The sequence below is a fragment of the Ornithodoros turicata genome, unplaced genomic scaffold, assembly GCF_037126465.1.
Source record: "Ornithodoros turicata isolate Travis unplaced genomic scaffold, ASM3712646v1 Chromosome25, whole genome shotgun sequence".
Classification (NCBI taxonomy): domain Eukaryota; kingdom Metazoa; phylum Arthropoda; class Arachnida; order Ixodida; family Argasidae; genus Ornithodoros; species Ornithodoros turicata.
The window spans coordinates 1,361,879-1,373,312 of NW_026999346.1; positions in this window are offsets into that span (position 1 = coordinate 1,361,879).

The following is an 11,434-nucleotide window of genomic DNA, read 5'->3' on the forward strand; positions in this document are numbered from 1 at the left end:
TGCGCCATTAAACTCCCAATCATCATCATCATCACCATTGGTTTGACAGTGTCGGATGTGGCATGGCTGGCCTCGCGTGCGCTATTGGGCAGTATCATTTGTTTAAGTCGGTTTGTGCGCGTGGTGTAATACGGCGATATGATCCCCAGCGTTTTACCTGAGGCGGGTAGGTTGGTTAGTTACTGTCGTTTTATCAGTTTTATTTCTGAACATCAGTCGAACGTCTAATTGTCACCAACCGAAAGGGTGCTACGCGCTGTGAGACAGGCAGACGCCGACTCTGTCCTCTTCTTTTTACCCCTGTTGGGGAAATTGTTTTAGCCAAATAAACGTCATTCTACTGATTCGTCGCTTTTCTGCCACATTAAGATCGTGCGTCTGAGGAATAAAGTATGGGGAAACGGCAGGGGAAAATACTGTGTTCTTTCCCCGGGGGGTTGCCAAGGTTTCCTCTGCTGTCGGTTGTTTCTGATCAGCTTGCTAGCGGTTTTGCCTCTGGTGCGTTACGTGTTTTTGCTTCTTCTAAGTGTGCGTTTAGACTTGGCAACCCGGTGGACCCACGTCCTCGTCGTGCCCCATGGGCGGGGGCCAGATTTTTTTTCTTGCTCCCGGTTAAGAGGTCCGCCAAAGGGTCCTTTAACCGTGGAGGGAGGAATTCGTTGGTTTTCCTGTTTTAAAGAGAGCCAGGTATGCTGCCTGGTTTCGAACCCCCTCCCTCCCCTCTTTCCTCTTGCGTCCTGTTCTCAGACCCGTTTCGGGATGGAAGACATGAAAATTCTTTATCCCTCCAGAGCTTCGCCTGTAAAGTTTGTGGAACTTGCTCCTCTTCTCGAGCGAAGTTCCAAGAGCATTATGCTGAGGTGCACAACATTTGAATTGCTTGGAAATGCTGCATCTGCCACGATCGAGTATTCAGCTTCGTGCGTTCCATTTCCTCGAACATCACAAAATGCCGTCGAAGTGAACGACGGATGACAATGCTCCACCTCCAGATACAGACAAGTTGGCGGCAACAGCTCCTCTACCAGCTCTCCCTGAGAATGTTGACGTTACCAGCAAGACTGAACCACAATAAAGTATATCCCACGGCCGATGGACAGAGTCCGAGCTCAGAGTAATCTGGAGGTGACTCTCATAAATCACCGGTTTATCAAGCAGGAACTTACAAAGCGGTTCCCCACAATATCCCTAATGGCCACCCACATGCAAAAGTATCAGAAGAGATACAAGGATATCCTCCGAGCGGCTCTCCTGAAACATGCTACGGCGCATATGGCGTCACAGGACCCTACGGCAACGAAGAGACAGTCTGCCGACACCTGTGCTGTGGATCCTGTTGAACTAACAGCCCCTGATGCCAAGTAGGTGGAATTGCAGAAGTAAATGTTGAGTCGACTATACCGGTTATGGCCCCAACTAGACGCAAGACGAGCCCGACGACCTATTTCCCAACAGAGTCCTGACAGGGGACTGGGGGGAGGGGCGCTGCCTCTGCGGTGAAAGACGGGGGCCAGGGCGTGCCCGGTGACGCCTCTGATCCTATGGACTCCTCTCGTCTTACTGCCACCACCAAGGAGGGCTATGGCCAAGACGCCACTGCACCACAGCCTACTGAGCCACTATAGGATCCCAATGTTTGGGAGTCCAACGAATTTCCCAGCTGACCAAGCTGCTAGCGGAGGTTGGACCTAGTCCACCCGAACCACACTGTTTCGACGATCATTTTGGCTCTGGAGGACTGTCTACGGACATCTCTACTAATGATGATGTTGCATGCGTAGAAAAGGCAGTGACAACCACACGATCTTAACAAATGACTGCCAGTGATATTGGGGTGGCAGACAGTGCTGACGAGGGATCTGTGGGCGAGAGGACGGCTCTGGGTTGGGCCGGGTTCGTGGCCCCCGCTGCGGAGGTGGCGCCTGCACGGGTAACTGCCCACTTTGAATATGAAGAAAGGACTCATGAGGTGGACACAATAGTGAATGACTTTTTTGAGGCCGGAATTACAGACGCCTCCACTGTGCAATTACGTCTCGTCAACGGTCCTTTGTCCATGACGGACTTGAAGAGAATTTTCCAACACTTCGGCGTGGAATTCGAAACAAAAAAGCTCCGGAAAGGTCCTCAAGGACAACAAAGACCTAACCAAAGCCCGCCAACAGAAAGGAGCGCAAGAAAGCCAGATTCAACAAACACCAGAGGCTTTACCGCCTCGGCCCAAGGATTCTACTCCCCCAGCTATTGTCTGAAGATGAGAACGGAGAGTCCACCATTTCTTTGGAGGACATAGACAGTTTCTATGACCCGTTACTATCGCGGTCGACTGGTGCAAGAGATGTGCACCTTCCTTCGAGGACAAAGATCTTGGCTGAAGAAGGAGCTCTTGAGATAGATGAGGTGCTGGCCGCATTGAGATCAATGAACAGAAAATCGGCGCCCGGGACGGATGGGGTTTTCGTGGATAACATCCTAGCCGTGCCACCAAGAATCGTGCTTCATATCTTGAACAGCTTCTTCCTGTACAAGAAGATACCGGGCGAGCTCAAGAAATGTAAAACAGCGTTCATCCCTAAGAAGACCGAACCCAGATCCGCGGCCAAGGCGCGGCCAATTACCATGTCACCCATGATCTGTCGGCTATACTCAACGACCACACCAACGACCGGTTGAAGGGAACCACAGCATGAGAAAACGGGCGAGGTTCAAAGAGCACCAGCGCTTATATAGGCTGGGGCCGGAAGTCTTGGCCCACGAACTCCTCATGAAAAAGCAGGATGGCTCTGGCGGAGTTACGTTGCAAGATGTCCACGAGTTTTTCGGTCCGCTGTTTTCCACACCATCTAAACCGGTGCACCAGGATCTGACTTCTGCAACCAAGATGAGGGTTGCTCTGGGCCCAATAACAGAGAGCGAGGTAGCCAGCGCCGTCAACGGACTACACGACACAGTCGCGCCAGGACCTGATGGTATTTCCGTACCTGAATTGAAGAAGATACCAACTGCGATTCTTGTCCACGTCTTAAACAATTTTATGACGTTCCAAGATGTGCCACAGGAATTGAAGACGTCTAAGACCGTGTTCATCCCGAAAGTGGCGGCTCCCAAGTGTGCGGCTGACCTCAGGCCCACCACAACTGTCTTCAACTATTTGCAGAGTGTTCTGGAGGATACTTTTGGGTTGATTGTCTCAGCAGAATGCCTCCCATCCCATGCAGGGAGGCTTTGAAGACGACCGGAGCACCACCTCGAACTTGTTGTTGCTGCAAGGTGCAATGAAATACCTGAAGAAAGACAAATGCACTCTCTACGCGGCAAGCCTAGACGTATGAAAAGCTTTTGACACCGTGTCCCATGAGGCCATACTTGCCGCTCTTCGTGGCAGAGGATGTCCTGAGATCTACATCACCCTTGTCAGAAACTTGTATAGCCACACGTCGACGTATTTCTACCTTAATGGCAAGACGGATGGGTACCGCATCACTACAAAATAGGGCATCAAGCAGGGGGACCCCTTGTCCCCCTTCTTGTTCAACATTGTTTTTGGATCCACTGTTGCAACAACTAAACAGTTGTGGCCTAGGCGTACAAGTCGCAGGAGCCAAGGCCGGATGTCTTGCTTTCGCCGATGATGTGATGTTGCTGTCCTCCGGCATTGAGGGTCTCAGGGCTCTCATTGAGCGTGCGGAAGCCTTCCTCTCCCGGGTTCAGCTGGAGCTGAACCCAGCTAAGGCGCTGTACTTTGGGTGGCGCTATTGTGGAATCAGGAAATAGTTTGATTTCACCCTCCTACCCATCGTTATTGCTGGCTCTACCGTTCACCCCCACCAAAAAAGCAGACCGGTGACTTACCTTGGCTTACAATTGTTCGTAAATAAGCCGCCGAGAACGACCAATGACGTCACCGAGGCTACGACACGAGTCCTTCGGAGAGTTGCGCCGAAGCCCTTTCAGCGCCTGCAGTGTTTATCTTCGCTGGTGGTACCTCGGTATCTCTACATCCTCTCAAACGCCCTGAACGTGCTGCAACAGTCCAGAAGAACAGATAAGGACGTCAGGCTGACTATCAAGAAGACGCTCCACCTGCCACTCTCCATCCCTGACATACACGTTCACCTTTCCGCTGGGGAGGGAGGGTTCGGCATTCTTCAGCTCGAACGGACAGCTGCTGCGTGTCAACTTAAGGCTTTGGCCCGATTGGCCCGTTTGTCAGATCTATTCGTGGATGCTGTTTTGGCAGAAACCCTTCAAGACCAGGAGCTTGAACTATCCGAGGTCCCCGTCGTTCCAGTTCGGATTACGAGCCGAAGCAAGCTGTTCACGGCCCTCCATGAAGCGCATAAGAGGTGGACCAGGAAAGCCATGCAGGGTTATGATAATATGGGCCTCTTCTCACATCTACAGGAGCCAGTTGGCAACATGCGGCTCAATCCGGACTGTCGATCTCTGAGCGGTGGTGACCGGATTAAGGCTCTGCGTCATAGGACGAACTTACACCCAACCAGAGCGCTATCAAATAAACAGTCAGCGGATCCGGCGGCACATTTACAGAATCAGCGGATCTGCCGATTCTGCAAAACCAATGTGCAATCGGCTTACCACATACTCCAAGAGTGCGACCGCATCCATCTGCCCAGGATTGAGAGACACAATTTCATTTGTTAACGAATTGTCCGACTGGCCCAGAAATACGACCCCGCCGTAAGGGTGCAACAAGAGAAAGTTATGAAGGCGGTCGATGGAACAAGGCTCAAACCCGACTTAGTACTGTCAAAGGGAGATAAAGTGGCTATCCTCGACGTCGCTGTGGCCTGGCACTCCTCCCCTGCAATACTCGAAGTTGTTAACAATGGTTAGGTTGCAAAGTATTCAGTGTTGTCAGCATCCTTTCCTGACAAGATCGTTAACGTCGCTGGCCTTTGCTTCGGTGCTCGGGGAGGCACCTGTAGTAGCACTCGTCGGGTCCTCCAGTCCCTCGGTTGTACAAGGATGATGATGATGATGATGATTAAGGTTTTTTTGGCGCATTAGCGACGAGGGCCATAGTGCGCCAAGACAATGGTATGGATGGTTAGCAGTTTAAAAGGATTATTTCAATTTAAAAAAAAATATTAATAAAATAAAATAAAAACAATATATATGAGCTTAGATGTGCTTTAAATACCCAGTGTCTCTTAAAAACTTGTATATATGGCTAAAATCGACTAGAGGTTCATCACCGAGCAGAAGAGCAGGGTGAAGAGGGACCTTGTATCTGTAAAAGAATGGAAAGTGTAGGTGGCGATGATGTTCTAAAAGTGGGCATGTTATGAGTATATGTAAGACAGACAGGTCTGTTCCACAGTGAGGGCACTGAGGCGTGTCGTCCCTTCGTAGCAAATGCCCATGAGTTAAAAAACTGTGCCCAATCCTCAAACGGCTCGATAAAACTTCATGGTGGCGGTTTTCAAAATCTTGTGTAGGTTTGCATAGGCGAGGTTTTACTGTGTGCAGTTTGTTTGTTATCTGCTTATCCCAAAAAGCTTGCCAATTCGTGTGGATGGCTTTCTTCAGTTGCTGCAGCAAGTCGTTAAGTGGAATTTCAAAAGGAGTTATATCGTTGCCTAAAGCAGCAGAGGCAGCGCGGTCTACTTGCTCATTGCCGGAAATTCCGACATGGCTGGGTACCCAGCACAGTCTCAGCTGGAACCCTTTTTCTTGTATAATACTGGCCAGGAATTGTGCGCGTCTTGCCAGGAGGTTTTTATGTGATTGAATACTGCAGATGGCACGTAACGAACTCAAAGAGTCTGTGTAGATTACTGCGTGTGTCATGTGTGTTTGTAAAACATGGTTCAGTGCTATGATAATACCATAGAGTTCTGCAGTAAAAATTGAAAATACATTGTTTAGGCAATGTGCCTTTGTGCACGAGCCACATACCATAGCACATGACACTCCTGTGGAAGTCTTTGAAGCGTCAGTATATATCTCGGTGTGGTCTCCAAAGCTCTCCTTGAGAATCAGAAATTCCTGCTGGATTTCTGTGGTGGGTGTTTCCCTTTTATTAAACTTTGCAAGTGAAACGTCATATGCAACTGGTGGTTTTCAGGGAGGAGTCAACTTACTGGCAACCAAGGAAGGTGAGTTGTAACTGAAAAAGCCATAACATTCGACGTCTCGTTGTACACGAATGCTGAAAGGTGGCACAGCTCTGGGTTTATTAAGAAACAGTTGTTTGAAGTTGCTCTGTGTCACTGAAGGAAACGAAGGATGCTGAGGGTGGCCTCTTATTCTCAAACCATAGGACAAGGTAATATACGATCTTCGCCTCCCTAACGACCACTCATTTGCCTCTGCGTACAGACTGTAAACAGGGGTGGTTCGGAAAGCCCCCAGCGCCAGTCGCAAACCAAGGTGGTGTACTGTGTCGAGGGCCTTTAGCGTGGACGGTCGTGCTGATCCATAAGCAGGGCATCCGTAATCCATTTTAGAGCGGACTACAGACCGGTAAATGCGAAGGAGTGTTTCCCGATCAGCACCCCACGACCTGTGGGATATGACCTTGAGTATATTTGTGGACTTTAAGCATTTGTTTTTCAAGTTCCTGATGTGTGCCCCAAAAGTAAGCTTTCTGTCAAACACAACACCGAGGAACTTCTGTTCAGTGCATACGGGCAGGTTTTGACCATTGATGCATAGTATCGGGTCTGGGTACAGACCCCTTCTCCTTGAAAATGGAACACAAACAGTTTTCTCGGGTGAGAAACTAAATCCGTTTTGACATGTCCATGTAACCAATTTGTTAATTGTAAGTTGGAGCTGCCTTTCGCATGTACTCAAGTTTGTTGACGAATAAGAAATCTGGACGTCATCAACATATAAGCAATAGGAAATAGACGGGGGAATTGCAGCAGCTATTGAATTCATTTTTATAATAAAGAGAGTAACACTAAGCACACAGCCTTGGGGAACTCCATTTTCCTGGATGAAAGGACGTGAAAGAGTTGTCCCCAGTCGGACCCTAAACGTCCTTCCCTGGAGGAAATTCATCAGGCAACGTAGGAGTCGCCCTCGAATGCCAAGCGCATAGAGATCCCTGATAATACCGTAGCGCCAGGTGGTATCATATGCTTTTTGGAGGTCAAAAAACACTGACACACAGTGATGCCGTCTCACAAACGCCTCACGAATTGTGGATTCTAGTCTAACTAGATGGTCCAACGTTGAACGTGCAGGTCTGAAACCACACTGGTAGTTATTAAAGTAGTTATTGTCCTCTAGATAGTAGGTCAGCCGGTTATTGACCATTCTTTCGAATGTTTTACCGAGGCAGCTAGTTAATGCAACAGGTCGGTAACTTGTTGGACTGGACGCATCTTTCCCGGGCTTTAAAAAAGGAATGACTGTGGCTACTTTCCATGCTGATGGCATCTGTCCCTTGTCCCAGACGGTGTTGAAGAACTTCAGTAGATGCTCTTTGGAATCATCGGACAAATGACTAAGCATTGGATATGCAATGCGGTCTGGTCCAGGAGCGCTGACTTTTACTGAAGCCAGCACTCGTTGGAGTTCCACCATGGTAAAAGGCTGGTTGTACTGGTAGTTGTCACCACCCGTAATTGGAATTGTTTGCCTTTCGGCTTGCTCCTTAATACGCAGGAAGTTTCTATCATAATGTGAGGATTGATTGATTGATTGATCAATGTGAGGAGCTCGATACGTCAGAGAAATGTTGACCAAGGACGTTAGCCTGCTCTTCTAGGCTCTGACACGGGATGCCATTAACCTGAAGCAGGGGAATGGAAAAACTAGTGTAATCACCCTTAATTTTTCGAAGTCTATCCCACACAACCTTTTACGGTGTTGTGCGCGTTAACGAAGAGACAAAGTTACGCCACGACGTCCGTTTTGCTTGTTTTCTGGTCCATTTTGCCCTGGCTCGTGCCCTCTTGAATGTCAGGAGGTTTTCAGGAGTGGGGTATCTGCGGAAGATACCCCATGCTCTGTTTTGTTGCTTTCGTGTCTGTGTGCATTCATCCGTCCACCAAGGTTTGGGACGCTTGGGGAGCCGGCCAGATGTCTGCGGGACAGACTGTTCAGCGGCACTTATGATGGCCGTTGTGACAAACTCGTTTGCCTCTTCAATAGACATGTGTTCAAAATATGAAGAAACAAGCTTTGCCTCGTTCTGGAAAAAGCTCCAGTCAGCCTCTTGAAGTTTCCACCTTCGCGGTCGCGTCGAGATGGAATTTGTACGACCACGAAATTTCAAAACTACCGGGAAGTGGTCACTTCCACGAGGATTCTGGTCCACGGTCCAGTCCAGACAATGGAAGAGGGAAGGACTGCACAGTGAAATGTCCAAGCAAGAAAAACTTTGTGTTGAGGAGTTGACGTATGTAGGCAGCCCAGTGTTCAAAATGCAAAGGGACCTTGAAAGAAGAACTCTCTCCAACATTTTTCCTCGCGTATCCAGTCTTGCGCTGCCCCATAAAGGATTGTGGGCATTCAGGTCGCCCAGAATCATGAATGGCTGTGGGAGTTGATTACACAAGTTTTCAAAATCTCTTTGTTCTATTAATTCTGATGGGGGAAGGTACAGTGAACATATAGTGAAAACCCTATCGAGGCACACTTGAACAGCAACTGCTTCCAACCCTGTAACAAGTGGGATTTGTTTTACAGACACAGATTGCGGAAGGACTATAGCCACACCTCCAGACGCACGTGTGGTATTTGTACGGTCCTTCCTAAAAATAGTATGTCTGCGGAAGGGATTGAAACTTTGTTCCTGAAGGTAGGTTTCCTGTAAACAGAAGCAAGCTGCAGTGTATTTTTCAAAGAGATCGTGTACATCATCTATGTTAGTGTAGAGGCCTCGACAGTTCCACTGAAGGATTACCTGTCCCATAATGAAAGTAGTGATGAATAAGAACAAAGAGAGACTGTACATTATGTAGGAGGTGTAACCCTTGGGGGGGGGGGGGGCTGCTTGTGTTTCCCTAGGGACGTACTGCCCCTGCCTCGGCCTCCTTTTTTCGTTCTTTGTTCCTTCCATGGGGAAGGATTGGGGGGAAGGCTTGACGATGATTTCTGCGACATGCAGTCATCATCGTCAACATCCATCGTGTGTGTGGCAGCCTGGGATGAGCCCCCTGTGAGCCCGTCCCAAACTGACAGCTCGCCATCAACCTCCGTAGAGGTTGTGGCCGCTACTTCCCGGCTGCCCACCTGAGCAGCTGGTGCCAGCGGAAGCAAGCTCTCCGCAGGCTTTTCTTGTGTGGGGGGAGTGTGGGGTGGAGACCCAGAAGTCTGCGTCTCCACAGATTTCCGCAGTGGTGCCACTCCCCGGCGCACCACTTCAGAGAATGTGCCTTTTTTGGCAAATTCTACCTGTGTTTTTGCGTCTTTATAAGAGATATTCTGCGTCACTTTTACTTTGAGTACTTCCTTCTCTTCCTGCCAACGGGGGCAGGACCTGGAGTAGACAGGGTGGCTCCCTTTGCAGTTCGAACAGCGGACTTCGTTTGCACAGGATTCTGCAGAGTGGTCCATGCCAGCACATTTTGGACAGATCGCCTGTCCTCGACAGACCTGCGACCCATGTCCAAAACGCTGGCACTTGAAACAGCGTCGCGGATTCGGGATATACGGACGTACATGGCAATTAAGATACCCTGCTTTGATGGTCTGAGGAAGCCTGTGCAATTGAAAGGAAAGGACAATGTGTTTCGTCGGGATGTCTTTACCATCCCGACGCATCACAATTCTCCTTGCTGTCACAACGCCTTGGTCTTTAAGTCCTTCCTCGATCTCAGTGTCTGAGCAGTCAAGGAGTTGAGACTCTGAGATGACGCCCTTCACGATGTTAAGTGTTCGGTGTCTGGTCACAGTGACTGATATATCAGAAATTTTATTAAGTGAAAGGAGAGCGGAACTTTGTTGCCTTGTGGTCACTTCAATTTGTAGATCTCCTGTGGTCAGCTTTCGAGCATTATAAGATTTCCCTATTGTCTTTTCTAACTCTCTTCGCTACAGGCTGATCGCTACAGGGTGATCTCTTCTATTCCATACATATTTTTATATTATTAACTAATACTAATCGTTTTTTTTTCTTTCTTTCTTTTTTTGCCTTGAACCACCAGCAAAACTGTCTATATTGTGGTGAGATACAGTTGTACAAAGAAGTCAGGGTTGGACTTATCGCCACTCTGGAGTATCATTGTTCGAAGTCACCTCTGTGCAGTTTGACTCACTTCGTGTGGATGGAAAAAGTGACCGCCACAAACGACAGCAAAAATCTTGATTTTGTTAGAGGATGCCTTTCCATCGGGATCGGGTACACGCAGGCTCAAGAACTAACAGCATCAGTCGGCCTCCCATTCCTGTCGAGTAAGCTCTACCAGAAATGTCAGAACAAAGTTGGAGAAAACCTTCAATCAGCGACATTAGACTCCATGAAAAGAGCCGCGGCCGAAGAGGTTGAGCTTGCCAAACAACGGAAGGAGTGTCGCGATCTCGACGACTTTGGGAACATCCCAGTCATTGTAGATGGAGGATGGATGGAGCAAGCGATCTTTCGGCCATGGGTACAATGCGAATAGCGTGGTGGCTGTCATTGTCGGTCGTTACACGCGCACGATTCTCTCCATTGGTGTACGCAACAAGTTCTGCACAACTTGTCGACGCGCTGAGTCGCAGCTAAGGAGCCTCTACCCCACGCGTGTTCTTGCAACTGGAAATCGTCTTCAACGTTCATGGAGCGAGACATTATTGTACAGGGGTTCAAAGAAAGTAAAGAAACGTACGGCCTTAGGTACACCACATTGATTGGAGACGGAGATAGCAATGTTTTCGTTGCAGCCCAGGAACAGGTTCCTTACGACGGTGCAGTGAGAAAGGTAGAATGCGTCAGTCACATGGTAAAAAACTATACCAAACGGCTGTATAACCTAGCAGAGGATACTCAAACATTCGCCACAGCTGAGGGCAAAGACGCCAGGAAGCTATTGTCCAACGCTAACATCAAAGCCCTAAAAGGTCTTGGCAGATACGCAATAAGACGGCATGCACAAGAGAACACTGCTGTAAATCGCCTGCTGCGCTTAGTAGCCTGCGCCATCAACTGAAGAACGGCCCATACCACGCATTTGGTATCCACGGCAGCTGTCCAAGCGAGCACTGCTCCGTCAAGAGAGGCGATGCGTGGGACTTGAAAGCAGAACGCAAAAAGGCAATCTACTCCTGAGATCCAACATGATGACTGATATCCAGAAAGCAATAGGCGTACTCGAAGACAGATCCGGTATGCTGCTCATCGATGCAACAAGTAATGCCGCTGAGACCTACATGAGCATGGTTGCGCGTACAGTCGGTGGCAAACGCGTTGACTATGGAAAGGGTAAAGGTTACGGTAACAGATGTCGCCTCGCAGCACTTGCATACAACATGA